Source organism: Triticum aestivum, chromosome 1A, assembly GCF_018294505.1.
Source record: "Triticum aestivum cultivar Chinese Spring chromosome 1A, IWGSC CS RefSeq v2.1, whole genome shotgun sequence".
In the NCBI taxonomy this organism is placed as follows: domain Eukaryota; kingdom Viridiplantae; phylum Streptophyta; class Magnoliopsida; order Poales; family Poaceae; genus Triticum; species Triticum aestivum.
Genome location: NC_057794.1, coordinates 84,272,446 through 84,278,486, shown reverse-complemented (window position 1 = coordinate 84,278,486; position 6,041 = coordinate 84,272,446).

Genomic DNA, 6,041 nt, shown 5'->3' with positions numbered 1-6,041 from the left:
GCGTCTCAACCCAGAGAGATCAGAGAATCAGTGTCCTTCGCAACCTCTTCAACCGCTTCAAGAGAAATGACAATGAGAATGTCCAGCTCACGTTTGATCGACTCACTGACATCACAAATGAGCTTCAAGCCCTCGGCGCTACTGAGATCACCAAGCATGAAGTCGTCAAGACACTCTTGAGATCACTTGACAGTTCGTTTGACACCCTAGCCCTGATGATTCAAGAACGTCTTGATTTCAAGACACTCGATCCGTCTGACATACTTGAGAGGCTCAACACACACGAGTTTCAGCTTTCTGAGAAAAGAGACATCTACGGTCCCAACTATGGGCGAACTCGTGCCTTGAAGGCAAAGGCTGTCTCCTCATCTGAAGAAGAATCTGACAGTAGTTTTGATGATCCTGAAGACATTGGAAGGGAGCTTGCTATGCTTGTGAAGAAGTTCCAAAAATTCACCAAGAAGAAAGGCCTCAAAAAGTCTTCACGATCAAGCTCAAGGAATGATGAAGCTTCTGCTCATGACTACAAGAAGAGAACATGTCACAAGTGCGAGAAACCTAGCCACTACATCTCTGAGTGTCCACAGTGGGACAATGAGAACAACAAGAAGAAGAAGAGCAAGGAGTATGACTCTGACGACAAGAAGAAGAAGAAATACTCAAAATCTTCTTCCAAGTCTTCCTCCAAGTCTTCATCTCACAAGAAGAGCTCATCTGGCAAGGCACGTGCGTTTGTTGGCAAGGAAATGGACTTTGAGGAGGAGTCCGCTTCTGAGGAGGCGGAGGTGGAGTCTGAGGAGGAGTCCGATTCAGGCGTTGCAAGTCTGGCTACAGCATACGTTGCCAAGTCCATCTTCAACACTGAAGACAATGACTTCATCACCGACACCGATGCAAATGACAAGGACTACTCCGCTCCTTCCTACTGCTTCATGGCACGTGGTGCCAAGGTAAACACACGCATTACTCACTATCAAACATCTAGTGATGATGACTCTGATTGTGGTTCCAAACCCAGCTACAAAACACTTGCTAAAATTGCAACTGAACAACAGAAAGCTATGGAACACATTCAAAAACTGTTAGACAAAAGCGATGATCTGTTAGACGCTGAAATGACTCGATCTTAGTCCTTAATCGAAGACATAAAAAATCTTCACGTTAAGTATGAGGAACTTGAAAGTCGTCATGAAACGCTCTCAACAACTCATGAAAGGCTTTCCTATGATTATCTTCAAAGGAAGCAAGATCTTGAGAAATTGAGAGCGGCTCATGAAGATCTTTAAAAGGAAAACGAGTCACTTCACGCCGAACAGATTAGTTCAGCTCAGGGAGGATTTGAACCACCATGTCTTAAATGCATTGAGTGTGATAACGCTACTTCTGTTGCTGAATGTTCTACTGCTGCTACTGTTGCAATATCTTCAACTGTTGATGTGGTAACTAACCCCTCTGCTGAGGACACCACTGCTATTGCTAATGAGAATGCTAGGTTGAAGACACTGCTTGAAACAGGGATGTACAAAATTCTCAAAGGCATCAGACACTATGTGATGTCCTCAAAAGGCAGATCCTGAACCGAAACCCTAGGAAAGAGGGTGTCGGGTTCGAAAGGAAAATGAATGTTGATGGCTCTTACTGGAAACCTGAGTAGTACCCCAAAACCACATGGGTTGCTGCAAAGGAACCTTCAGCGGATCCATCCACCCTATCTGGCTTCACTTGTGCTAACCCCATTGTTATTGATGAATCCTTTGATGCAAACTATAAACTGTTTAAGAATCAGAATGGTGAAGTGTTTGCCAGGTACATTGGTACTAACTGCAGGAATGGACCGCCTATGAAGAAGATCTAGGTGCCGAAAAGGTGTTTGGAGAATCTTCCTGTGAATGTCATCATGACACCACAGGTGAAGAAGACAAACCCTAGACCACAGGCTTCATACGGTCCAAAGGCTTCATACAGACAGAGGACTCACCAGAGTCACACTAACGCAAATGTTTTGCAGGGAAGCCATACTCAGGCCTATGAATATAAGCGCGGTCCATCAAACCGCCATGTTCAGAAGACCAAGAACTATTTTGCTTATTCTTATGAGTACTATTGTCCACCCGCAAGACTTTTTGCTAGGGCTCCAAAGCCAAAGTTCTCAGATGCTGCACTTAGACTTATTGCTTCGAAGCCACCCCTGAAGATGTGGGTGGCTAAGAAAGCTTAACTCTCTTTTGCAGGGAAAGGTCTCCATCCGAAAACCAAAATCGTCTGACACTATTGCTGGGGACCTTAAACATCTTGTAGGGCGCAAGATCAAATGCCCAAATGGTCTTACTATGTACTTTGTTTCTGAATCGCTTGCAACTTGCCCTATCAGTCCTAATCTCGATCTAAGCTTTAATAATCCACTGGTTGGTCAAATGTTTTTGCTTCACAATTCTCTTCATGAAGCCTATCCCCCTAACTGCACTCTAGGGTACGACACCAGCTGCTTCAGAATGGATTATTGATAGTGGGTGTACAAATCACATGACTGGCAAGCGAAGCCTTCTCATGGACTCAACTTTACGTCCATATGGCAAAAGTCACATCACATTTGCTGACACTGGTAAAAGCAAGGTATTGGGTCTAGGTAGAGTTGCAATCTCAAAGGATCAACACATGGATAAAGTCATGCTTGTTGAATCCCTTGGTTTCAACTTAATGTTTGTCTCAATGCTTTGCGATTTAAACATGATTGTGATGTTTGGAAAATATCGTTGCCTTGTACTAATGGAATCTGACAAGTCTCTAGTGTTTGAAGGGTATCGGAAAGATGATTTGTACGTGGTAGATTTCTCAGAAAGACCACAACTTGCCGTATGTCTTCTAGCAAAAGCTTCTGAATGCTGGCTCTGGCATCGAAGGCTAGGGCATGCTGGCATGAGGAACCTCCACACCCTTGCAAGGAAGAAGCATGTCATAGGCATCGAGGGCGTCAAGTTCAAGAAGGATCACTTATGCGGTGCCTGTGAAGCAGGAAAGATGACGAGGGCCAAGCATCCCTCGAAGACAATCATGACAATGACTCAACCCTTCGAACTGCTACACATGGATCTTTTCGGTCCCACTCATTACTCAACTCTTACTACTACTGCTTGTCTCTATGGCTTTGTCATTGTTGATGATTATTCAAGATATACTTGGGTGCATATAATCCTTTACAAGACTGAACTGCAAGATGTCTTCAGACGCTTCGCCAATCGAGCAATGAACAACTATGGCGCCAAGATAAAGCACATCAGAAGTGACAATGGCACTGAATTCAAGAACACTGGCCTAGATACATATCTTGAAACTTTGGGCATCACACACGAATTCTCAGCTCCGTACACGCCACAGCAAAATGGCGTCGTCGAACGGAAGAACAGAACACTTATTGAGATGGCTCGGACGATGCTTGATGAATACAAGACTCCAAGAAGATTCTGGCCTGAAGCCATTGACACTGCATGCCATATCATCAACCGTGTTTATCTTCACAAGCTTCTGAGCAAGACATCCTATGAGCTCCTTACTGGCAAGAAGCCAAATGTCAGTTACTTCAGAGTATTTGGTGCCAGGTGTTGGATCAAGGATCCACATCACACTTCAAAATTTGCACCAAAAGCACATGAGGGTTTTATGCTTGGATATGGAAAGGATTCGCACTCCTACAGAGTCTTCAATCTCTTTCATTATAAAGTGGTTGAAACAGTGGATGTGCGGTTCGATGAGACTAACGGCTCACAAAGAGAGCACCTGCCAAATGTGCTAGATGAAGTTCCATCCAGTGAATCAATCAAACTTATGGGAACTGGAGAAATCATACCTTCTGAAGCTCAACCTGAAGAAGAACTTATCATCTCTGCACCTGATCAACCTGAAGACAATGCTCAGCCTGAAGACAATCCCTCTAACAATGAAAATGATCAGCAAGAGCAAAATCTTCGTCATGTACATCCTCGTGTTGCAAATGAAGTGCAGATTGAGGAATAATTGATAGCATCAATGCACCAGGTCCACTCACTCATTCAAGGGCAACGCAGCTAGCAAATTTCTGTGGACACTTCGCATTCGTCTCAATAACAGAACCCAAGAAAGTTGAAGAAGCCTTCATGGAACCTGAATGGATTCAAGCTATGCAAGAAGAGCTTCAACAATTTGAGCTGAATAATGTATGGGAACTGGTTAAGCGTCCTGATCCTCGGAAGCACAATATAATAGCCACCAAATGGATATATCGCAACAAGCAAGATGAGCATGGTCAAGTTGTCAGAAACAAAGCTCGTCTCATTGCTCAAGGATACACTCAAGTTGAAGGGATTGACTTCGATGAAACATTTGCTCCTGTGGCTAGACTTGAAGCCATATGCATACTGCTGGCCTATGCAAATCATCATAACATACTTCTATATCAAATGGATGTGAAGAGCGCTTTTCTCAATGGCAAGATTGAAGAGGAAGTATATGTTGCACAACCGCCTGGCTTTGAAGATCCAAAACATCCTAACATGGTGTACAAGCTCAACAAGGCACTGTATGGCCTCAAACAAGCCCCTCGGGCTTGGTATGACACTGTAGCGACCCGACCTCAGACGGTCAAGCCTCTGTGTTACTGTGCCATCCCTGGATCAGTATGCTGGCACACACAGTACATCAATGTATATATCAAAGTGCAATCACATGTATAAATAACGTAAAATGATATATACCTCATAATACTCAGCGGAAACAATCAAACGGGTGTGGAGTCCCATCAACGCCATCGGCAGGTTGAGTGTAGACCGTAACCCTGTATCGTAATTCTTACTCGTCGAGGAAATATCTGCAACATGATACGTTGCAGCCGTGTAGGTCAGTACATTGAATGTACCGGCAAGATCACAATAAAAAGAACAGATGATAAAACTATACTATATGCATTATGGCTTTGTGGCTCTATATCTGAATTTTGTTTGCGTAAAAGCTGGTTTTATTTTACCTACATCAAAGGCAAAAGTGAAGTCTGTACTATGGAGTTTTCTATCATGACATGGTTCCGCCAACCGATGTCTCATAGCCCAAAATCATCATAGGTTGCCCACAATTAAGTTATCAGTCCAGTGTTGAGAGTTCTGAGATAGATCCAAGTCCAGATGCTCAAATTGTCCGTAACCGGGGACACGGCTAATCGATTAGGTTTAAACCCTCTGCAGAGGTTTGTACACTTTACCCGCAAGATTCGATCCCTCTCTTTACGTTCTCGCACTTCAGGGTGTTTGAGAACAAGATGACCGAAACATGGTCTTCCGAAGAGTTCCTCTGACCACTGTCCGGTGCTCATCCAATCCTACCGTAGTTCTACATCTGCTAGTACCGTCCCAGCCAGAGTCACAACTAAGGTCAACCAAGCCAGAGCCCATAATGACTTGCGGTTGCACAGGTAAGCTTCCGGGCGTGAAGTATTCTTCCGTCTCTTTGAGTCTGGGTGAAGCTTTCCGCAAGATGTCATGGCGCTTCTCCATGCATCCCGGCCAACCACTGGTTTCTCCAGGGTGCCCGTCAACCGTCCTTCACCCAGTAGTGTGTATTGAATTCTTGTCTCGAGTCTTGAAGTCTTGAGGCCTTGAAAATGCAGTCCTTGCAGATGCCATCATGGAGTTGTCGTCATTGACGTAGAGTCCTCCTTCTTCACACCACTCTGGAGCACTCATACCAAACCCCGTCTACTATAGCGTAGCATTAAAAGAAATAACGTCCCGGGCTTGGTAACAGGGTGATGGGTTCCTACCTCATGCATACTAATCAACTACAAGAATTCAATATCACTACTGGAGGGATTGTTGCGAAGATGACACTAAATGCAATAAAACATAGGTATGAAAGCATGGTCAAAGTGAACTTGCCTGGTAATACTTGATGAAGATAACAACGCTGTCAGAAAATGACTTGGTAGAACTAATCGTCACTCCGTTTAAAATCTATATAGTCAAACATAGCATTCACATAAGCAAACATCCTAGCAAACAATTTTAGCACTCGAAATA